Source organism: Strix aluco, chromosome 18, assembly GCF_031877795.1.
Source record: "Strix aluco isolate bStrAlu1 chromosome 18, bStrAlu1.hap1, whole genome shotgun sequence".
Taxonomy (NCBI): domain Eukaryota; kingdom Metazoa; phylum Chordata; class Aves; order Strigiformes; family Strigidae; genus Strix; species Strix aluco.
Window position 1 is genome coordinate 14,069,145 of NC_133948.1, and position 25,051 is coordinate 14,094,195.

The window sequence follows — 25,051 nt, forward strand, 5'->3', positions numbered from 1 at the left end:
TTGGCTTGACAAAAGTTACTTGCATAAAATCAGGTAAGATGTGTTCCGGACCAAGGAAAAATCATATGTGATATATCCCAGCCTGACAAGGTTTATGAAGATCTGAAGCATCTAGGTGCACAAGATTGATCTGCAACAGGAATTCTGAAAAACTGAAATCAGACACTGAAGATAAAGTTGACTGGCAGCTGACTAGGCTGTCAACAGCATCAAATACAATTGTACAGATGCCTTCCTAAGGAAGGTACCGGAATGATACTCTGCCATCAAGCACATGAGCTCTAAATACTAATAGGAAAGCAGAAAGAAAGGCTATGGATCTAATGCCATCAGTTCAATGAGGCAAACAAAACATATGCCCTCTTAGTTGAATCAGCCTGTTTGCTGCTTACTAGATGTCAAGCTCCAGCATGTTACATTTTCCACATTGCTAAAATACTCTTCCTCTCCCTTTCCATCACCTACTACTTCCATGTCCTATCTAGTCATCTCTCCTTATTTAAAACACAGCATACGTACCTCCCTAAGAGATATCTCATCTAAATGCCCTCTGATTTTACATGGAGGGTTCCAAATAGACTGATCTTATCCCAAACAACAGTCAGAGCTCTCAAACAGGACCTCACTGCAATCTCCTTTCCCCAACCTTGTTTAGACTATTAAGTGGTTCAGAGCAATTCTGCTCCTCCTTCTTGCTGCCCTGATAAGCCTTCAGAGCTCACTTACTCGGTAAGACATTTCAATCTAATTTTAGATTTGAAGAACTGCAAAGCTAAAAGACAATTAGTCTGACTAAGGCTATGTAAGATAGCAGCTAGGAATGGAACTGAGATCTTGTGACTGATAGTTTTACCTATTAGACAACTCTTCCTTTCAAGATTCAGACTGATTACACTCGGAGAAGGATCTTTCTCACTGTCCCACTTAAGAAAGGAAGAGAAGATACCAGTGACAGGTAGAGACTTCCAGTCTCCATTAAGAACACATGGTCATTATGGGAAGCAGTGCAAAACAGAGCCTTATACCCAAGTGTGGAAACCACAACAGCATCGAGTATCTGCACTCTGCTCCACTGGAGAACGTTTAGAAAGCCAAGCAAGCTCAAAAGCAAACTCAGAGAATGAATGGCACAAAACACAACTCAAAAGTTGTGGGAAAATATTATTATGGAAACAAAAGAGCTAGAGAGAATATGAGCAAGCAGCTCACAGAACAAAATGAAGAACCAGGCTCTGCTGCTTGCTTGGATGAGTTTCATCAGAATACTTACAAGGGGGCAAACTGCACTTCTGTGCAATGATACTGAATGAATGTAAGCTAAGCTGAATCACAGACACAATGGTAGGTAACATGTGCAGCTCTCAGTATCACACAGTGGTGTTTGAAAATGTCCAAGATTTAGCAAAATAATGTAAAGAACATCCTGGATGCAAAGTAATGCTAATAGTAATGACAATCTATCATCTAGGAAGATCTTCTATCACCACAGTCTTTCCAAGACCTTATCTACGCCACCCTCAAAAAAACTAAAATAGCATAAACCGGGGACTAGAACTCACAAAACATGGTGCGCCTGGAATAAGAATTAATACCTTTGTTTTCCAGTGACTCAAGAACAGAGGTGAAAGTACTCAGCAGCATGCAAAGGACGTAACACAGACTTTCAGACATTAGAGGAACCAAAGAACAGACAATTTGAAATGAAGCTCAAGAACTGCAAAGCAGCCTTGCTCAGCCTGAGAGACGGGCTGCATCTCAGTCATTGCCTCCCACTTCTACCCTTTTGTGAGACACATCACAGAAGAGGAGCCAGAAAACACTTTTAAAGCCATGACCATGGAAAGGCATTTAGAAAAACATGCAGAAAAACTGCAGAAATGATTCATTTTCTTTTTTGCCCAGGAATTAGTGACAGTCAAAATATAGGTGTATATATAGATACACATACAGAGCAGGTTTGCTATGAGAAAGGTTCAAGCTCTCATGTCCCATTGCCTGGAGGAGGCCGGGACATTTAGATCGTCCTCTGAGAGGGCCAGGGAGACCTTTAAAAAATGACACACAGTTTGGGAGTCCTCAGATTCAAAGAGACAGGTATTCCGGTGGCCTACTCAACTTCTCAACTCTCTTTTCAGTCGTCAAGACAAAACTTCACTGCAGACATGAACTATCCCCTCCTCTAAAAGGCCTCGCAATAGATCTGTGTCAACAGTGATTAGCTGTTGCCTGGCACGTCATCCATTTGCCATTTGTTAGGCCAAACATGCCAACATTGGTAATCTAATCTTTGGCCGGCAACGGCCTCTTCCAGGTTAAATGTATTAAAGGAGTCGAGGAAACCGGGCTTATTTCACAGGCTGTGGCCTGCAGCTTTCTAACATGGCCTGACCCCCCTTCCCGCCCCCTTCCCCTGGAGATTGCAGGGGTCAGGACCTCCACAGCATGGAGCTGAGTAAAACACTAACAGAGAGAGATGAGAGGATATTGGAAACATATTCTCAAGGCCTCAGCGCTTTGGAAATCTGAGAAGAACATGAGGCGTTAAGTTAGAGCTTTCACTGCTGGATTGTGTGTGTGTGTTTTTTTTTTAAAAAAAACATGTTTCAACAAGAATTTGATAAAGATATCAGTAAGACAAGGTTGAGGTTTTTAACACAGCAGCAACAAAAAACATAGTGCTCTGTTCATGGGAGAATCCATGTTACAAGACACCTTAACCCACAACTCACATCTTGGGAAGAGGGATACTTTGTTTTTAAGGAAATATTTTAAGTATATTCAGTATAGCTTCTCCAGCAAAGACTTTCACTTTTATCTGCCATAGATTCCAGTGTATCCAGAGCTAACAGCACTGCTTGGTGCCCTGGCAGGAGGGGATGTTCCTGGGAATTCTTAAAGCTAAGAATTATGTACCTGAAACCAAGCGAAATAGCCATTATGATTCTCAAAGAGTAGTTATTTCCCTCTAGAGGTAATGGAACTCGCTTATAGAGATGCCACATACCTGTTTGTGTGAGGCCTCTTGGAGCTCTGTCTTGGGCACAGGAGCAGACTGAATTCCCTAATGAGCTAATTCCACTAAAGTTAGGGGTGAGAAATGAACAAAAGGCTTTAACACACAAAAAAGTACACGGGACCAGGACTGAATACCAGAGACAGTCTCTGCAGCAGTATGACATCAAATTACAGATAAAAACACTTATGAAAGATTTCCCAGAAAGTTGCCTTGCTTTGAAAACAATACTTGGGATGTTCCACAAATGACCTAAAGAAAGGGAGAGTTCTCTGGCTTTATTCCACCACAGCAGCCAGGATTGTGTTGGTTCCCAAAAAGCTCATGGACATGAGCTGCCCATTCTCATTATTATCACTGCTTTTATTTGCATGTTTCTCTCCGAAGATTAGCCTGGGACATGCATATCCTCTGCCCTGTCAACATCCATGTACTCGGAGGAAATTTCATATTTAAATGGATAAAAACTGTAACAAGTACACAATGATCATTCTGAATGAAAGATAACTTCCTTGTGTGGTGTCAAACTCCACCCTTCCATGATGGTAAACCTTTATTTCAAGTGTCTCAGCACAAAATACTATTGTGTGTTGGAATTGGTTCTTTCCTTTGGGAGAAATTTTTAATCAAGGTAAAATAGTATTTGTTGCAAAATGTAGTCTGTTCCTAGACACTGAGAGTTCCCAGATGCTTACTGAATGCTAACTTCAGGAAGCCAATTCCTTCTTTGTAGTTTGCTTCGTGGTAATGTGTATTTTTTATCCATTATTTCTTTGGTGCTAATTCATTCAACATCAAATAGGCTGCTGACACTAGTCAGTGGGGTAGGAAACAGATACAAAGGTGGAACCAATCAGCGAAGGGAGAGTGATCAGCGCATTGGATTGTGCTGGCAATTTGGTGCTATGCACATACAGAACCTGACACCCAAAAGAGGCATTTAATACCGCTGATGCTAAGTGGAACAGACAGGACATAGCAGCTGCAAGCAAACTTCACTTTCTTTAATCCTGTGTTCCTGTTTAACATCCCCTTTAAGAGAAGAATGGATTGGGGGAGATGTCTATGATCTGTCTGAAGAGATGACAGACAAGACTGAGGCTTTCGGCGGTTGCTAAAGGACAATGACTCTGGGCAGTGAAAGATAAGTGCCATCCCATTCACCAGTTGTACTTAGCATAATGGTCTGGTAGCTCAGGCATCCAAAAATCACTATGCAGATTTAATTCCCACTGCTTCAGCCTGCCCTCCCAAATACCAGTGTTACGAGAACAAGCCTTTTCAAATGAGATCATCCTACCATACTCAAATTCTACAAGAAACGTTCTGTGAGTTTTGCGCTTTTGGATTCACACTTAGAAGTAGAAAAGGCAAAACTCTGTCAAAAAATCACTTTACTTCACTTTTCCCAGTTGCTTGCCTCAAATTCACAATAAAAACTCGTGGCTGAAGGACCTATTTTACCTAGTATATCCACCTACAACACAGACACGTAGCAAGGTCCCCTGGGAAGGATCATGTTCTCATTTGGGTGTGATTCAAAGACCTGAGAGCTATAGGAAGTATCCCATTTATATTAAGGACTTGGGAGAGACTGCTGCAGAGTCCAGCTGAAATGCTCCGACCATAAACCCCTCAGGTCAGTTCCTTCCTCAGGTCTGGAATCTGGAAAACACTTGCCTTCTTCGCATCTTCTTCAAATGATCTGCAAGATCTGGCTACAGAGCTTACCTCTCCTTTAGATTTTATGTCTCCCCCAGAAAGAAAAGTTAAGTGAGTTCAGGAAATGTTTTCTATTTTGGACAATGGTTCTATTTTCCCCATTTACTATGTGAATTCTCCATGCAAAGCCAGAGCCGAGTATGACTGTATTTACAAATATGTTTACTTTAACGAATTTGATGGGATAACTCAACATTTCCTGGTCTGGCCCAAGTCCATCCTTCAAAATATCATTTTCCTTGCTGCTCTCTGGGTTTGGGTTTTTTTGCTTTGTTTCTGTACCTAATTGACAAGGGTGAAACGCACTGAAACCTGAACCAAACACAAATCTGAGACCTGGTGTCAAACAGGTTTGGTATCAGATTTGTGTAAAGATTACTTACATTAGTGTTTACCGACTGCTGTGCATTTCGGATCAGGCCCTTGAACTGTAGGTATGCTTTTTTCAGAAGGAAGCTGTTTAGGGTTCTTTAGTGCTGTTAAGAAACAGAAAGTGAGCTGCAGTGGTGAATTATTGGCATGACATTACTCTCGGGACCCCAAAAAAGAAATCCTATTAAATAGAGTCCTTGTGATCTCATCGCTGTGTATTTCATGACTCTTCAAGAGGTTCTGCTAAAGTCATTCACAGAAAATTTCCCCTGGAAAGGCTCAGGGGAGAAAAGAGCTGGATCACCAGTTGGTCTGTTTAGCATTTACTGTCTCTGAAAGCAAGAGGGTTTTTTCTACAAGCAGCACCACTGTCTAAAGATGCATGGAGATTCCTGGAGGAAAAAGAAAATGTAGCCAGGATGCAATATTTCACAACATTCTTCCTTTATAGGGAGCCCTCCGGTCACAGTACATCTTCACATATTAGAGGTACGTTACTGACACTGTTCCCACTAATAACAATTACTTTTAATATATACAGTTAGCCAAAAGTCACAGTGTGGTATAACAAGGACACACCCTACTAAATGTCTGAAATCTTAAATAATAATAATAATCCTAAGTAGAGGGCCAGAGAGAGCGATCTCTAGGATATTGCTGATATTAATTTTTATGGAGGAATCCCAAACCAATGCACTCCCTGACAATTAATGTAGAGGTTTTAATAAAGTTCTCCTTTACAACATGGTTCCTTGGATAAGAACACTGTTCACTACTGATCTAATCCCTCTGGATGTTTTCTATCTGTTACAGACCGTGGTTACTGATTACATTAATTCAGCAATTGTAGGAAATTAATTCTTACCAAGATGTGATCTGGAATCACTCATCCTTTCTCACTTTCATTATCTTTTCTCACTCTTTCTAAGCATATCAGTCAGGATAAAGTCAGAATTTTAAAACCACTCTTCTTATTGCTTGTACAGCCAAATTCAAGTCTGCGGCACTCCCAGTAGCTGCAACTGGAAATAGTGGGGGGAAGAAGTAATGACAGCCTCACCTGAGCCTACCCCAACACTACTTTGAATGCTCAGTTTCAAATCTACAAACCCAACCCTTCTGGGCAGGCTGTATACACTCAATAAAAGACAGGTTGGTGGGTTGGGAGCCCCAGGTTTAAACAAGGAGCCAAGGACAAGTCTCAGAGACACAGCAAGACATACCAGGATGAAAAAGTAAAGAGCTTTACCAAAACAGTGAGTTAATTTCATTGCCAGCTGCTCTGGTATCTTGATGAGAATACAGCAGAGAAATCTCAATAATTTTGTCTAGCTTTATATTCTCTCAGATGAAGAAAAAAATATCTCCCACTGCAGGGAAACTGTGCATATGAAGAAAAATATGTTTCAAAACTAAGATTGTTATTTTATTAAATTCTATATATACAATCAGTACTATGTTTAAGAGCTACACAAAAGCCGCAGCTTTACAGATCGCTATCAGCATCAGGCATTGTTGTTTCCCCATTTACACTCGGAAGCGGCCAGTCTGGCGGTTGCTCCACTGCAGGAGGCGCAGGTCTCACACACCACGCCATCCCAGAAACACACCACTTACTTACGGAAGAGGAGTTGGCAGGTGAACCTCCATCCCCGCAAGGCCCCCAGGCACACGCACCCAGCCCTGGGGACACTGCCACCAGCTCGCCCTACAGCAAACCCTCCTGCGGAGCCGTGTACACCCTTGGGTGAACCACACGCGGGCTTGGGCGTTATTTCACTTTCACACACAGTTACAAAGATGAAAGCCAAAAGAAGGATTTTTAGCTGCTCAGAGCTGTTTTACCAGATCACTGTTCCATACAGTTTTAGATGAAGTCCCCGTTAGAAATATCTCCATTTCTTCTACATATTTAAAAGAACATGGTACCTGTAATGTTCTGTACAGAATCCTTGACAGGATCTGAGAAAAAAATCTAATTCTGTTCAAGTTTCCTTACCCCATGGTCCTAGGCTGCAGTCTAGGTTGGGATGACTACTCGTAACAGGCATATTTTGTGTTCTTTTGGTTCTGACATTTTCCACAGGAAAAGTGGTGGTGTGAAGTTCAAAGCTCAACACTGCCTGAAGCAAATGCTCCAAATGACATTTGACTGAAGTGCAAATAAAGCATAAACTACTCATAAGTTTTCTTTGCTCACCAACAGGTATTATCAGAGAGCTCTCTCACCTTGACCTCCACTGTGGGATGTCTCCTCCTGCCACAAGCACCTGTCATTAGCAGACTTCACTGACCATCACTGAAACGGTGACATCAAGTGACAAAAGGCTGGAAGAACTTGAGAAGGAAGGGAATTTGGCAACAAACCATTTTAGCGTTCTCTGGCTTTTGAGGTTTTTTTGGTCAATACTTAACACTATTAATATTAACGTATCAGACATAAATAACTTTCCTTAAAAATTCACTTGTCTCTTCAGTTAAGATTCTAGAGCACACAGTATCTCTGACAAATACAAGCAGTCTTCCAGGAAAACAGAGGTAACTTTGTATTTCTGATATTTTCAAGACACAAGCAATATACATTTTTTTAAAATATAAAACAAACATACAAACAGAAAACCCTTACAGGCTTTCATTATTAAAAAAGCAAACTAAGGCCAACCATAAGAACCAACCAACCAAACAAAAATAAAAATAAAAATGAAAGGGAAGTCTTTTGCAAGTCATCTTCAACCACACATCTGCTTCATGGCTGTCTGCACAAAGTCACCATAATAAAACTCCTCTTTTCATGTAACGGGCACCATTTTTCTAGAAACTGACTCAATCAAACTCTGTCCTGGATTATAGCTACATCACCCCCTCCTCTGCAGCAGATGAAGGCAGCACTGCAGAAAAGTCAGAGAAGTTTTCTCTTCATTTGAAAATCACCCTTTCTCTGGGAAATACTAAGCAAGATATAAAATACACTCAAAACAATAAAATCAGATTAATTGTTAACTGTGAAATTGTTAGGTTTTTTTGCTGGATCCAGTTGGATTGGATTTTGCCTTTTGGCTGCCATATAGTGTACAGACTTCTCCAAGTGGGAGAGTGTGACAGCGAGTCCCATAGTGTGATTTGTGTGAGCTATCAGGGTAACGAAAATTGGGCCTTATCCCTTTTTTGTTTTTTTTCCCTTTTTTCCTCCTCTCTTTTCTTCAGAGGAGACAAATTTCTCAGTGCTGCCAGTCTCAGGGACAAACGTGGGGAGAGGGAAGAACAGGAAAGAAAGGGTAAGATTATAGTTCACCGGGGTTATGAAGTCCCAATAGAACAAAATACGTTTGGGCTGCTCTACCTTAGGCATTGTCTAAAGGATTTTTTCCTCTGATAATCTCTTCCTTCCGGTGAGAGCGCTCCATACGTGAGCTTTGCCTGTAGCTCCCTTCACATCCCATAAGGAAAGACAATATATCCTAAATACCTTCTTGATATATGGCAAATAGCCGCTTTCAATTTCCAATCGCTCTCTTTACTTTTGCCCATATGTTGATTGGAATCTATTCTGAAGATGATGCATATTTATTTCCTGGGCTGGGTACAAAGTGGGGGAAGCTCATAGAAGTTAACTTTCTGGGGAATTTAAGAAATGGCTTTAAATTACAGCTGTACGGAGGGACCTTCTGATACAAATCGTTCCCCCAACTCAGCAGTAAATCACATGGCAGGCATCTCTCATGCAGCTGTAAGAGGAGAGGAAGGTGGTCTTTCTTATCAGGAATAAAAGTTACGAAATATTAAGCTGAGAAGTAAGGCAAAGGAGGATGACTCGGGAAATAAATGGAAACTTTAATCCATACAGAACAGTCAGTTCGTGAAAGTGTCATGATTAGGGGAATGTAAATGTTTAGGAGAGGAGGAAGAGTGAGGAATCCCTGTACTTTTTATAAAACACAATCTTTAGCAAGACTTTCTCATTGTACAGTATTTTGACTTTCCCTGCTATACTACCTTTCATAGGAAAATATGACCAGATCTACTGATCACTCTTTATATTTTCAGAGTGTGGAAGAGACAGAGAAATTTTGTTTTCAACTACTGTTAGTGTGAGGAGTGCAATGCTCTTGGAATTATTTCAGCGCAGTTTAGACAGGGGACTTTTGTTATTCCTGTAAAATTTCTTACCATGTGGCAGGGATTTTCCCAAACTTGCGATGCTTGGACTGACACCATGATTCTATATCCAAAGAGAAGGAACTGATGAGACATTTATTCCAGCCTGGGCTTCATATCACCTTGAATCTCATCCTAACACTATCAAGATACAGAGAATCTCTTATTTTCTATAAGAGAAAACTCTTAACAGCTCACAGTCACCAGATCCACTGCTGTAAGAAGCCCAAAGTGAAGAACAAGGTCATCCCTGTGAATGAGACAAAGCCAAGCAACGAATTGAAATACAAGATCAGAACCTGAGCATATGATGAATGTGATCCTAAACACTGTTTCATTTCAGCTTCACATTCTTTCTTTTTCCAGTGACTCCTGATCACAGCTGGTCTCATTAGAAACAGTCAAGAGATTTTATTTTAAAAAAATATATCTTGAAAAAGTTTTCTTTCTTCTTGGTTTCTTTCACATAATGTGCATGCCTTTAAAAGATTACAATCAGAATCTCATTAGTAATTTACATCCAATTCAAATTAAAACATCATTAGAAAACATTCATTTTGTCATTCATTGTTTTCCCAAGAAGCAAGGGCAACACAGTGTTTCACTCACAACAGATATCCAACATCCACATTTGTACAAGAAATATAATTCATCATTCCTGGCTTGTAATACTTACTTTGCATGAGGAAATATTGAAATACCTTGAAATTTGGGAGTACATGCATTTGTTAATTTATTATTTAAAATTAGTCAAGCAATTTTTATAACCCTTTTCATGACCTCTAGCTAACAAATGACTTGTTACTAACCCTTCAAACTTTCCACACAATTAAAAAATGATTAACAACTGATGAATGGGCTACAATTGAAGAAATTAGGTTGCAATTAAGAAGACATTTAAATGAATGTTTAAAACTACTTGGATTATAATTAGAACCAGATCAACTACGAAGGTCACTCTAGAGTGGTGTTCTTGTGGCATCAGAGATAATTCAGCCAATAAAGCTGAGCAGTGAGATTTTAGTGGTCACTATTGGCACAGGACCGTGTGTGGCTGAAATCCTCCTCAAAGGATTAACTGAGCCAGCCAAAGACAGAAGCTAATCTTAAAACAGATCCTAGGCCTCATCCTTTAAGCTGCAGTCTTGTCAGTGTGGTCCCTTCAGAAGCAAAAGTTGCTGCGTTTCTCTCTTGAGAGCATCTCAGTGTTATACCCAGAAAGAATATAAGACATATGATGGCATGAGAACAGAAGAGGTACCAGAATCTATCGACTTCTCTAAGACACAACACTAGACCCTTCGCACAGCTGTGAGCGAGTGACCAGTCAGATGTTACCAACAATTTTAGTCAACTACAGTAGTGTTTTCAGTCATGGTGACAGAGAGTCCTTCATCAATGTTAGGGCTGAAAGCAAGGTAATTGCACATATAGTACTGGGAATAGATTATGATTCTTTTCTGTTCTGCCAATCTCAGCCATATTTCAAGGCACTCAAAGGAAAGGATTTTCAATCTTTCGAGGGTGGGGGGGGCACGGGTTGGACACCCATTTCAAATGGCTTAAGGCAGTTTTGAAAATCTCAGTCAAGAGCTAATACTTAACCAACTCAGCACACTAAAAGCTGTCCCTCACTTTTTTAAAAAAATTACCATCAAGATTTATTTAGTTTATCATTTATGCACAGCAATTGCTCTACACAAAGCCAGTAATTACTAAATTCAAGCCAAGAAAAAAGTAAAGATTGATGTGATTCTGGGCTTACACAAGAAATTACACAAAACAAAAATGAAGAAACACCAAACAGAAACACAATTATTTTGATCATTCTTTTTCTTCACAAAAGTAACCAACTACTGCTATCACACGCAAGAACTTGTGGAGATACACTGTGGTCTGTGTTTACCCTTGCAGTCATTCCCTAAGAATGTTCCACCTGGTCCAGTGCCACTGACCAAAACACTGCCTTTTACTGCACTCATGTTTCCATCATAATTGCTTCCCCCTCCTCATCACAAAAAGGAAATGACATCACATTTTTAATCAAATTATTACTCCAGAAGACTTCACCTTCCGTGAATCCTCTCCATTTTTCTGCTCAGGGGGACAAGGTATACCTTTCTTTTGTATTTTGACCAGTTTGTAGCATACAGCCAGACCTTACCAAACAGCAGGACACATGGCTGCATCTGTTACCACAACAGAACGGGTGCCTAGGCAAGTCAGTTAGCAGCACATGTTTTCCAGAGAGGTTGTATCGCAGCCTCTGACAGCATCTTTAAGAAAGACTAAAGGCTCTGTTGGCCATATTGACACCTGTCACACTGGAGTGGATGGCGTGAACCAGTTCTTATAGCCTTCAACCCTAGTTTGGGGTAAAACACTACCTTCTTTTGCAGCATGTCCCATTAATCATTTCATCCCAAACTCAGCTCCTCACACTGTATCAAACACCTACAGAAGGATACAGCAAGTGAAATTACTGATTTGCTATTAACACCAGCCTGTGCTTTCACCTTATTCGTCACCTCAGAATCTCAAAGTAGATTGCAAGAGATGGGGAAACACCACTACAGTTAGTTGTCCACAACCACTGACTTACCAAGAAGAGGGTGACGAGGCTAACCCATGGCTGACTCCTGTAGCTGCCTTTACGAGAGCCTTTGGATAAGATTTGTTCCATGTAACTCCTTGTAGCGCATTTGTTTCTTTTTTTTCAGGACACAGGCTGAAGGCTCTTTCTAACAGCCAAAACTTGTAAGACTAAAACATTAATTAGCTCAACTACTATGCCTGGTAAGAAATGAGATGGCAAGTGTTAGAGAGATTTTCAGACACTCGGTGCCTGTGCTGGAACTGTATGTCTGAGACAGCTCACGTAACAGATAAGGCTGGCTGTACATTTTCAAAACCCAGGCCTGCATGTATGTGATGTATCAAGGGAACTCTTCAGCCTCACCTGCATGGAGCTGAATTCAGTCCTTGATTTGAGTACCAATTGCCATCCTCAGGCTTGTTCCACAAAACTGAAACGACATTCAACTCATCTGAGTGGTTTTTGCCCTAAACAAGAAAGCTGTTGCAGAACAGAAAAGACAGAGCTTTGCAGATTTAAAACAGAGAAAGTTATATAAAGGACCTGCAAACCAGACTCAGGTTTGATTTGGGGAAGATGAATCTTAAAATGCAATAGAGCAAGGCATGATCTACAAACTAGCACAAACAGGCATTTCCGGGGAAAGTGGAAACCAGTCAGATCAGGAATAACTACAGATGCCTTCATTCATATATCAAACACAGGAGGAGAATGTATAGACAAGGAAAAAGATACTTTGCTAAACAGAAGGAGATGAGAAACTCTGAAACTCTGTGTTGTCCCAGACCTCTTCAAATTAGCATCACCAGCCCACCTCTTTCCAGAGAATTAAAGTCATTGAATCCACTATTAAATTGCAAAGGGTAGGTGGGAAAACAAAACAAAATGACCCTTTGATACCCAATCCAGAGCTGATGTAAAGCCTATGTAGTAGTTCCAGCTTCCCCTAGGCCTGAACTGAGCTCCCACCATGCACTGTCCCTTCTGATGTCAAGTTGATGGATTACGACTTCCTAATGCAGGACTGATGCATTATGACATCCTAATGTTGGGACGATTGATTGTGACTCTTTTTTTAAGTATGGCTTACTAGGCAATTATTGACACCATCCATGCATTAGAGCCCTAATTCAGCAAAAAAGGGCTGACAGGCCAGTGCTGTGGGAAAAGATTAACCTATTCCAAATTTTATAGATCGGGGTGAGACGGGGCTTGTTCTGGGACAGGGCCACCCTCTCATTAAAGGCCTTTGGAGACAGCAAAACCTAAACAGTTTATGCCACATCTTGAAGAAAATTGCTTTATCCCTTCACCTTTAAGTGGATTCAGACGCTGCCAGTTGACTTGGGAGTGCTTTGGGGTCAGTGCACACACGCCGGAACATGGAGAGAGAAAAAAAATCCAAATAAAGGAAAGAGAGAGGTAAAAGCCAATGCTGTCAGCTCCTACCCTCTAACATCTGTGAATAATGGAAGTGCGGAACCAAGGCTGGGAGTGGGGAGGTGAAGGGAGAAAGGGATGGTTGCAGCAGTGACAAACAAGTCTAAAGGGACTTCTCTCCTCTCAAATGTCACTGGGGGAAGTAGACAGGAGACGGGGGAGGTAAGGAAGAGAGGAGGTCAAGGCTGTAATACCCAGAGCGAGTGGACAATCAAATGTTTGCAGCTGGGCTAGGAAATGGCAATCCAGTTGCAGAGCACATCTGGCTCCCTTGCTGTGCGCCATGGGGGCCACCTGGTTTTAATCATGCTGGGATCACCTTTGAAAAACAGAACTTAATCATAGGCCTAGTCCTAGCAATAGTGTTACATCCAGACTTCTCTCCAGGGGAGCAGAGGGCGGGAAGGGGAGAGAAGACGAGTTAAAGAAAAAAAAAAAAAAAGAAAAAAAACGGAAAAAAAGATATTTCTTCTGTGTTTTGCTCAGTCAAGCCTGGAAATTTATCAATGATTTCCTCTTTGTCAGGTTGAAGTGAGTCACTTTTGATTTTCTGCCTCTTTGCATTTGATTCCTGATTAGTTTACACTTTCCTTATTGTTATTTAGACAGGTTACATGTGTGTGGGTGCTAAAGAGCACAGCAAGTAGAGAAGAAGCTATTTAAGGAGGCATTACTTTTCCACCCCACCTCTTCCCACCACAGAAATGGACAAATGCATTAGACTTTGGATTAAAAGGCCTTAAACCTTTTCTGGATAGTCTTCAAGAACTCATCTAGGGTGCCATGAGGACAAGCCTCCCTCGGCTCAGAAAAGTCCCAAACAGCAACATCCTTCATCATAATGGCCACATGGGGTCAAAATGAAAGTCTGCCCCATCCACACACACTTTCCTTCCAACACTGGCTGGTAGCAGATGCTCAGGAGAAAGATTCAAGAAAATGTGCAAATACGGAGTAACCACCCCTGGCACCACCTCAGAGGTTTTGTCAGTCAAACTTTTAAAGACATGCTTTCTCTCCCAGATTAATTAAAATCAATCAACACATTTTGATCTGAAAAATGTTAGGGGGAGGGGGAAGACATGCTAATCTAATCTTGGACATGCTACATCTTGAGAGGACCCAAGCCAGTTCAGCTGTTGCAAAACATCCACATCATTTGCTCTTCTGGTATTATCTAGAATCAATCCATGTTGGTATCTTGAGAAAAAAAAGCAAACAACAAAACCCCAGTGCTCTTCATCTTCACTTTCTTGCCTCCTCACATCTAGCTTCTATCATTTCTCATTTCTAGAAAAGAAGCATCTGAGCAGCCTGTGATGGAGGTCATAAGAATCTTGGACATGGTAGAAAATAAGCATTCTTTGGTTTTTTGTAATACTTTTCTGTAATAATTTGAGGGCTTCAAATGCAGATGTCAGGTTCAGAATAACAAAGGCAGCACTTCTTTACACAGACCACTGTTAAACAATGGAACTCATTGCTATAGGATGTGACAGACAAAAGTTTACAGATACAGATGAGATCAGAAAAGAGGGAGAAGAGGCAGGAATCAATCTTTAAACTAAAGCATTCTAGGGGCAGAGACAAAGCTATTGGAACCACAGCATCCCTAAACAAAAACCAAACTTTTAATTCTTGCTGACGCAACAGTAGGTTGGTTCACAAAGTCAAGGTCTCAGCCTTATTTCTTTCCCTTCACATAGAGGGGAAAACATGTTATTTCTACACAACTTTCACTTGAGCCAACCATTGCAGTTAAAAAAAAAAAAAAAAAAAAGGGACAAATGCAAAGAAAAATTCATTAGGCTTGCAGATGTTTTCACAAACACAGAAACCCTCAGCTCAGTTCCTTACAGTCTAGTCTGTACTGCAGCACCAAGGAGCATCCTGGATGTAAGTGTGCATGAAAACACAACCTGACAAGACTCAAGACATTCACTTTACACCTTCTGGTAATGGAAAGGAAACCTCAAACCTTCAGTCCTGCTTACCAAATACTTCAAATACCTAACCATTCTGTTAGAGTTAAGATCAGATCATGAAAAATCTTTTGTGCATGTAGTTCGTTTTGTCACAGATACTGGGGTTAGATTCACTGGAATGCTTCAGCTACTTCACACTGTCATGCTGCAAAGGAGCTTTAAACTGAGCTTAACCACACCAACCACAAGTTGTTTTATATCTCATTAGAAAAATGACTTAATTTCCGGTGTAATCTTGTACAGGAGCTCAAATCTGCAACAGCAACAGCGTCAGTATTGTAATATAATCTAGAAGCATTATAATAAAAATAAACATAGTCAAAGAGTATTTTACAATGTTAATTATTACTAGGGGAGAAAATCCTGTCAGGTAGGTATGTGATAGTAATAGTTATCTTATTTTACAGGCAGAGAAACTGAGCCAGAGATTAAGAAGTTAAGTGACTTGCCCAAGGCCATGAAGAGAAGCAAAGTTAGAGCAAGGACTAATAAGCAGGAATTCCCAGCAGCCCTGCAGGCTACAAGGCCCTTTTCTATGCACCTTTTTCACAATTCCCAAATCAGTTCCACTTGACTCCAAGGGCTCCTGAAGAGATTTTCCGATAACAAGACCTGCCTGACAGAGAATATATAAGGAGTGTGCAACTAAGACTTAAAAAAGTTATCTTGATTTTTTAGGAAGTTGGCTGCACACTCTCAACTTTAGCTTGGAAGTAGTGCAAGATCATCCAAAATGTCTTGATGCAGTGAAAATTATCTGGTTTCTCTATACTTGTCTAAAGGAAGGCCCTGGCAACAGCCTGAGAAAGGACATGATGTTTTAGTAGCCAGCATATCACACTAGTCTTTTTTTCTATACTAAAAGACTTTCCCATCACAGTTGCTTTTGCACTGTAAAATGATAGGAAGGAAAGACAGCCACTGTTAATGTTGCTTGGAAACACAAGGCTTGCTGTGCCACCTGCAGGGCTAGCTTGAAAAAATGCCTGTTGTAGGGATTAGCACCGTCTCTGAAATCAGGAGCCAGTTTCTATCCAGGACGGAGCAGCTTTGCAACATCTAATTGGGTGGTGAGCAAGAACATAAAATGGACTATAGAACGATCCTGTTTTGTTCTATTGAGATGTTGCACTCCATTCCTGCCTGGGCTCACCTACCTGGGGAATTTATGTTCTGTTAAATGGGGGAACCTAAAAAAAAAGGAAATGCAAATGAGAATCAAAACCAGAGTTGCACAGTTTACATACAAGCTCCATGGAACCCTCTCCTACCTGTTCCTGCCTCCATTTCCCTCTGCACTGAGCTGCAGTTCTTCCCCAGGTCTTTCACATTATGTTTCACTTCCAAATTAATGCAATTATCTCCTCATAATTATTACTAATATTTCTCCAAATGCACACTTTCACCCAGTGATTTGCTGGAGCAAATGACCTGAAGAAATGAGTTCAGAATTTGGCCTAAATACACACCTAAAATGAATCTAGAAAAAGATCAAAGTTTTTCTGGATGGTTAAAAATATATGTTCCATTTCAGCAGAGGCTTGCTTTACTTTTTTTATTGGTTGTGAGAACCTACAGTGGAGGACAGCAGGAGTCAGAAGCTGCAAAAGATCTGTTAAGTCATAACGCCTTTGCTCATAGTGATATATGATGGACAGACAGTCCAGAATAATGAAGTCCTCTTTATTTGATCCTTCTGCCAACATATGATTATTCCCCAACACACTACTAGGGTTTTCTGCAGCATAGTTCTAAATGTCTCAGGAGATAGGGTTTCTACTACTTTCACTAGAAAATCGTTTACATAGCCTAGTAGATTTGGCCCCTGGGGAGACTTTTTTATTGTGTTTGGTTTCACTAAGAGCCTTGAAGGTGTTGGTCAGTGATTGATTATTGTTTGTATTGTGGTAGCACCTAGAGGCACCAGCTGAAACTGCAGACCTATTGTGCTAGGTACTGTACATAAACAAAGCGAGGAACCATCTCTTCCCAAACACCTTGCAGTAAGAAGAGTTCAGCTAAGCAAAGAGATAAAACGATTTACCAAGACCAAACAGCAGCATGTAAACACAATAAGGAGTGGAAACAAGTTGCTATAAATCTGAGTCAATTCCTGCATTCACACCTAGGCACAACCTCCAGAACACCTTGAACATCCAGGTGATAGGCACATACCCACGAGAATTGTTTCTGATGAAAGAAGCACAAAAATAATTACGCTACAAAGCAAAACAATAATCCCATAAAAACTAAAACCCATTAGGGATGAGTTTTACATTGTTTTACATTGCTCCAGTGCTTCAGCAGAAGCCACTTGCAAACAGCTTAAACTTCCAGTGCACAATTTTCTCTCAAGCCATGGGGAAAACAGGGAGAATTCTGAGGACAGTAACAGAAATGAAGAAAAATAAAGTGAGTATCAAAGGTTAAGCCAGCAGATGAGGTTGCAGGAGGTGGTAGATAATGTGACTCTCCTGTATTTTAATTCAATTCTTCCCTTCCCACTTTAAACAAATCCTCTCTTCTGGAAACCAACGGCCTCCTTCCCATTTGTTCTCAGATGAGGTTTATTATGAGAAGCGAGCACCCAGACTAACGCATCATTCCAGAGTTAAAACAAATCATTTGTTGACTTCTCAAATGCCAAGGGGGACATAGATATTTAGATCAAGGTTAACACCTTCATTCAACCAGGCTCTCCATTCAGTTAGGGAATCACTCAACAGGTCTGCAAACAGAATCCAAGACCTCGTTGATTTCATTACTTTCTTCCTTCCCTGTGCAACTCTTAATCACAAGCCATCAGAGAACAGAAATACAGCACCACATCTGAAGAATAAAAAAACCCTACTATACTGTGGTGTCTGTGAATCTGATGGATAGTTAAAACAGAAGTTAAAACTTGAGATGCATAAATAACTGATTTTGCATTTTGCTTTCATTATAGAAGAATGAAGGAAGAGAGATTAGTTGGGCAGCAACCCAAAATAAACATAATTTTTTCAGATATTTTTTTCAGTGAACTGAAAAACAGAAACAAGTAACATCTTGGCCTCGAACAAACATTTAATTTGACCTAAAGAAAAAAAAAAACCTTTCAAAATAACACTGAAGTCAATTTCTAAGTTTCTTATTTGGAACAAAAATACCAAACTGCTTTTTTGTCCAAGTGGTTTGAGTATTTTCAAAAACTGGTAGTAGGGCACATTGTCTCTGCTTTAACCAAGGTATTTCAGCACCTATTTGTGAGATACTTCATTTGAGCCAAATCTGTATTTCCTAAGGGGGAAAACAAACAGAAAAGAAGAGATTTTGGCCAATAAGCGACTCAGCTTTGGTCAGTACGGATTGCACTTGCCTTCCTCACTAGTGACACAGCCCTACTTTTGTTTACTACACCGGAAAGCAAAAACACGGCGACATTCAAAAGACCCTCTTTCCCTTGGAAACTAAATGCACATTCATTGAATCTACCTGTAAACCAAATCGCTGCCCCTGATGACGCCATGCCCGGCTTGCCTGCTCTCCTCTAACAGACACTCTTCCAAAGGGGTGCTACAGACTGGTTGCAGTTTTGCTGGCACAGAACCTCACAGGCTACACCCAAAGTTTTCTAATCATTAGGTTCCCCCATTTCCCAAGAGCATTCACATATCTTTCCCCAAGAGTAAGGAAAACCAGAGAACATGAGGATCTCATCAAAACATTAAAGCTCCATTTTTTGTGTCAATACTAAGTCAGACTGGAGAGGACACAGAGGCATACACTGACCAATGAAGGGCTGCAATTTAGCCTGAAAGTTAGGGCAGGACTGAATGTGTGGTAAGGGATGCCTTTACTCCGTGTCTTTCCTCCTGTGATTCATCCACCAGAAGCATCTTGGGAGAATGTACTCAGCCACAGCATATGCCACCATCATTTGGATCCTCCTGTCTCATTCTTAAGGTCTGTTTATGAGGCTGAGAAAAGCTATCAAGAAGCCCACCATAATCCATGGTCTGTCTAAAATATCCACAAGAGCCCTCCTGAGTCACGAAGATGACAAATGTGTATCCAACAAGGACTGTTCTCCACTCCTTCAGTTTCAGCAATTCAAAATGAACATTTAGAGCATCATGACCCTGTGAAGCCAAATTGTGTCCCCTGAGACCATCTCATTCCTTTCTCGCTCCCCCTCCAGCCCCCTCATCAAATAAAGCCAAGAGTACGTGCGTCATTCTGACACATACCCTTCAGGAAGTGATGGGAATAGGATAGATTTTCTTCCTCCTAATGCCCTGACTGTGTCCCTACAGCACGAGGTCCTTCATTCCCACAGTAACAGGCCTCCTCTGCTACAGAGCTGGCCGGTAACCTGAGGAGCCATGACCAATCCGATGTCGGATTAGCATTGCTCTGTGACACTGTCAGCAGCATTTTGCTGGGCTCTTTAAGAGAATACCCTGCTGTGATTCACAACAAGTCTTGTGTTCGGGAGACACAGAGATCTCATCCAGCAAATTAAAACGCGCTACAGTGAATTTCAGTATTTCTGCTTGGAGGTCTCCCAGGGACTGACCTAAATGGTGTGTGCTATATCAAGAGTAAAAGCCACCTGCTACAAAAAGCCTGGACTCCGAACCACTGGGACCCACCTGTGACAAATGAGCACAAACAACTGAATGAGAGAGACCGGGGCCAGGCTGGAACCCCAAAGGTGCTTCTCAACTTCTCCAGTTTGGCAAAGTAAGAAATAGGTTTATTTCACTACAGCAATTTGTCTGAAACATGTTGGGTCATGTATTGGTAACTCTTCAATACATTCTGCGTTATTCACTGACACATATTTGTTATCTTAATTACTAATTACAAGAAGTGGGATGACTCGCTCACAAGCTGGGTTGGAGAGACCACTGGTTTTACCAGCCTTGCTACCTGTATTGCTGGTAGTGATGTGCACAGCTGGCTGTGAATGAACTATAACAAAAGGCTGCTGCTCTGCAACCGCCTCACATCAGTCTGTTTTATCTGCTCTGTGACAAACAAAGCACCAGGTACCAAACCAAGAACAGATCAGTGAGCTGAAACTCATCGAAATACTCATAACACTCCAAATGTGAAAAAACACCGAGCAGTGCATGAAGGAATGTAGGAATTATTTGCATTTCTGCTTGACAAATACCATAGTGCCAGAAAAAAATGCTGTGTCCCTAACAAGCAACAGCAGAAGTGAAACGGGCAGGGGAAAAGAAGAATGTAATTTCTTTCACTGGAACATGCCCAGAATACAGGGCTTAACACCTCTTTTCTTGTAAAAGGGGTTTTGTATGTCCTCAAATGTCAGAACCGTGGTTTTGCATCTCCTTGAGAAGTTAATGCTTAGATCAGCACAGCACTTGCTAAATCCAACACTGACAGTTGCCTCCCTTTTAACCAAAAGCACAGAATGCCATCAATTGCAATACTCTGGTTGCTTGCTGTAGCAACACTCTCCATAGCAAACCCACCTAGGAACTTACTGCTAAACTGGGCCCTGCTTAGTTTGCAGAAGCCAACAATATCCAAGCTGAAGGTAATATGCCTCCAAACACATTTTGATTACACCAAAAGCCCAAAACCACTCAGCTGTGCTGCAGCTCCTCCTTTTTTCTCCCTCTGGCCTCCCACATTACAGATTAAAACAACAGCGCATCTGGCATTTACCGAGCGTCAAATACTTCTCCGAGACCTCCTAGAACAAACAGGCCCCGGCTGCCCGCCCCAGAGCTGCTGATAGGTCTCCAGCATTGTGCAAGGGGTCAGACTTAGGAACTGTCAACAGTTTCCTAATGTATGCTCTTTCTCCGGGAAAGGGGGTCCCTGGTTTTATAGCCTAATAGATTCGTTAATCGGAACACACACAGGCTAGGAAAGCCACTGTTTGTTTTCTCTGACAAGTTTGGCATTTTCCTCCTGGGAGCCAGGAAGCTTTAAAGGCATAAGACTCTCCTACTTAACTGGACAAGAAAACCAGTCTGGACAAACCGAGACATGTCATTGTGGCTGCTTAATTCTGAGCCAGAAGGTGCCATTTTAGAGACTTTACAACAACATCAATGTCAGGGTAAAGGAAATTAAACTCCCCTCCCTCTCCTCCCCTGATGTCTCCATTCTCTCCAGGCTTCCACTCCCATACCTAAGGACAGAGTTTGGCCCATCACAGCCACAATACACATGATTTTACTGATGATAATGACGTTCAATTCAGAAAGCGGTTCCAGAGGGAGTGATTAAAGCAAAGCAAGGCTGTCTTGTGCAACAGTGGCAATGTGCCCACAAACTGCTTCTGTTCACTCGTGACAGCGATTTAAAACACAGAAACATGAAATGGCAAACATAGTGAGTAAAACTTCTAAATGAAACTACACACCCACCTTCAAATCAGCAGTTCTCAAACTGTGGTGTAGGCTACCATCAGAATAAGGACTGTATAAGGACAAGTATAATCACAAAGGGGAATTCCAAGTGTTTCCAAGGCTGTGTAGCCCATCCACTAAAAATTTTTAAAAAGTATCTTAAATAGAAGCTGCCACAATTTATTACACTTTAATGGCCTTGATGAGACAAGAAAATTGTATTCTAAGATTTTATGCCATCAAGAAGAAATTAACAGGGGGATTTCAGCAAAAATAATTTCAGCCTCTTTTCCTCATGGAAATTTTAGCATCAAGACTAAATCCTCTCAGTCTGAAGGGACCCCTTGCTGTGTTCCTGGCACAAACCAAATGTTATGGTCCACATGCAGTGTCCAGCTCAGCAGGTCCCCAGGCCACTGACTCCCACCACTGGTGAGGGAGTCTTCAGTAGTTTTCCTATTTCTTAAACTGTTTCTCTAAGCACCTGGGTTCATGGGCATATTCCCATTCTTCCTTCATGCTATTCCTCAGTCCTTATTCCCTTTGACTGGAATCCCATGGGTTCCACAATCTCTGCTGGCTCCAGCACTCCAGCTATTAAAACACTGCATGATAGGTATGGCCGAGATCAAGGAAGGCAAAGGAGTGCTTAGTCCAACAGCAGTATCTCGCAGGAAGAACATTCAATTATCATTCTTTAGAATGGGAACTAGCTTTAGCTTTGATTTTTAAGCACACCACACACCCCCCCCGCCAAGTCATACAGTCATTTCTCCTGTCACTGGTTGAAGCAATGCTTATATCTTGCTGAAGTCAAAGCATGTCCCATTGAAGTTACAATGAAACACTGTGCTTAAGTGCTTTGCTGAATCAGAGCCATCATAACTATCCATTAGGCTTTGATCTGGTTAATGTTTGTCCAAATATGGCCCCACAACGGGAAAGCAATGAACCATTATTAAAAGAAGGAAGGACAGCTGGAATTATTTTAGTGTAGAACTACATGCACAAACACACACCAAGTAACAGATTGAAAAGCTGTTCTCGTTATTCCTCAAATTATTCTTCTCTCATTCCCTTAGTTACAGAACTATTAATTAGGGTCTTATTTTTGTTCCCCCCTCCCGCCTTAATGTACTCAGTGCTCATCCAATTTACACACACAGTTTATCTTGGCAAAAAAAGAAAGGAGAAGAATCTCTGCACAGGGGTGGAGGGGGGAGAGGTGTTTGTTTGAGGGGAGTCACCGCAGTCATCACTCAGTCACTGTAGAATTGAAGAAGCAGAAAGACTAAGGAGGCTTAACTCTTCATGCTATTTATACACAACAGAGATATGATGTGTGTAACTGAAAGGTAATTAAGTAAATACTTGACTCTTCTTCTTCACTCATACACACAGATCTATTCTGCCCATTTCTTAACAAAAAAGCTGGCCTGTTCCAGTCCAGTTTCTTGAAAAGCAGGTTATTTGCCAGAACATGCAGAAAGAAGACCTCTCAGCACAAAATTAGAAAGAACTGACTCCACCCATGACAGCAAGCTAAAACAAATGCAAGGTCCATCCTCAGTGAAGTCTGTGTCTTTCCTTCTCTTTCTGATCTGAACATTGCCTACTATACCTGAGGTTACAAAATCTATCATGTAATTTGCTTACGCACTATTTGTGATGAGTTAATGGACATCAGCCACTGCACACGCCTTGCCTCTAGTCTGCTTGACAGCGCTGACTAAGAGGGGAGTCAGAGCCACCTTCAAGCACATGGGCGGCTCCAGCACTTTCAGTTGATGGACTGCGGCAGAATGACGCCCATTATTTCCTAAACCTTCCTGAGCCCTGTCTATGATGACAGGAGTTGAGGACTTCAATTCACCTTTGCCACTGCAAAGATACCATATGTTCTGTTTGGACAGCAGAGGTTTAAGAGATAAGCAAACAGACTTTGTGGTATGTTCTGATTAGAAAACACAATTAAAAAGGCTCTCCTGATCTGCCTGATTAGGCTATTATAAAAAAGCCAGACATTCTCTTTCAAAAACGATCTTCCATTCATCCATAGTTGATAAAGAGCAGTTTTTCAGAGGTACGGATGACTAGCCATTTCTCCTGACTTGGGTGAGGGTTGAGTGTCTGTGAGCGAAGGTGTATGTGCACCCATGTGTGGATACATGTATTCAGCCCCTCAACATACTTCTTTTCAAATAGAAACTCACAGCACTGCTCCACCTCAAGGAAACATAAATATCAAAGGCAAGCTTAGCAATAGCGTAAATAAAGGAGCCGCTTACCCTAAGTTTGGCATGGACAGGAGGCACCACCCTGCCCGTTTCCTGTTTTCCACCAGAACTAGTGCAAGGAACTCCTGTTCCCTTGCCCGAATCCCACCCCAGCAGCCGTACATCAAAGACACTGCCCTGGGGATAGGAACTTCACCACACGCAAATCAGGGATATCCCAGGCAGCTGGTAACAAAGCAAGAAAGGAGACTTTGATTTCAGAGTTCGCCATGGCACGTGACCCTGTGGCCAGGGCTCCTAAGTGGGGTGGGCAGACTTGAATGTGATCTCCAACTTCGCCGGTGACCAACCATGGGAGTCTGGGCCTTAACACCTGACAAAATAGTACAGCACTTCTGGCCTCATTTTTCTCAGACCTAGTGCCCCATCTCTAGACTGGGGAAATGGCATCACTTGTACCACCTTCATAAATGCTTTGAAAGCCAGCGACAGAAGGTGCTAAACATTCCCATTATCTCACTGAAAGTGTGGATCCTATTGCACCCTTCAAGGGCCAACCACCCAAGCAACGCTGGCAGAGCGGATACCAAACCATTCCACGATGCATCATCTCCTGTCTACTCAGAAGGGAAACCAACCACCCCTCAGGACTGCTGGGTTTGACACAGCTCTGGCAAAAGCAAATGGAAAGCCTACCAGTCATTTCCAGAGGAACATAAGAAACTGCTTTACAGACCAGTCGCACAGTTTATTAGTTTCATTAGATCCAGTCTAATCTGGCTCATTTTCTGTGACTTCTTTTTTAAAAAAAACTTTTTCCCATTCAGATTATAATTCTTCATTTCAAAACAGAACAATAAACCAAATTGGAAACCCCTTTTCCTCTTTTCTAACACTATGGCTTATTCTAGTAACCTATTTTTAGACCTTTGACATGTATATAAAAATATATGTTCCCAGAGGAATTTCATACCACTATGCAATGTGAACTCGTTAGAGCACTTACTAATGACACACCCAGATTTATTGCTTCCCATGCTCTGTCTATAGTTTATTTTTTGATGTAAAAAAACAAACCAAAACAAACCCATAACAAATAAAAAGGCAAGTATTTGTATGTTTGGCTAAAAATAATTTTTTTACAAGCTGTGCACTGA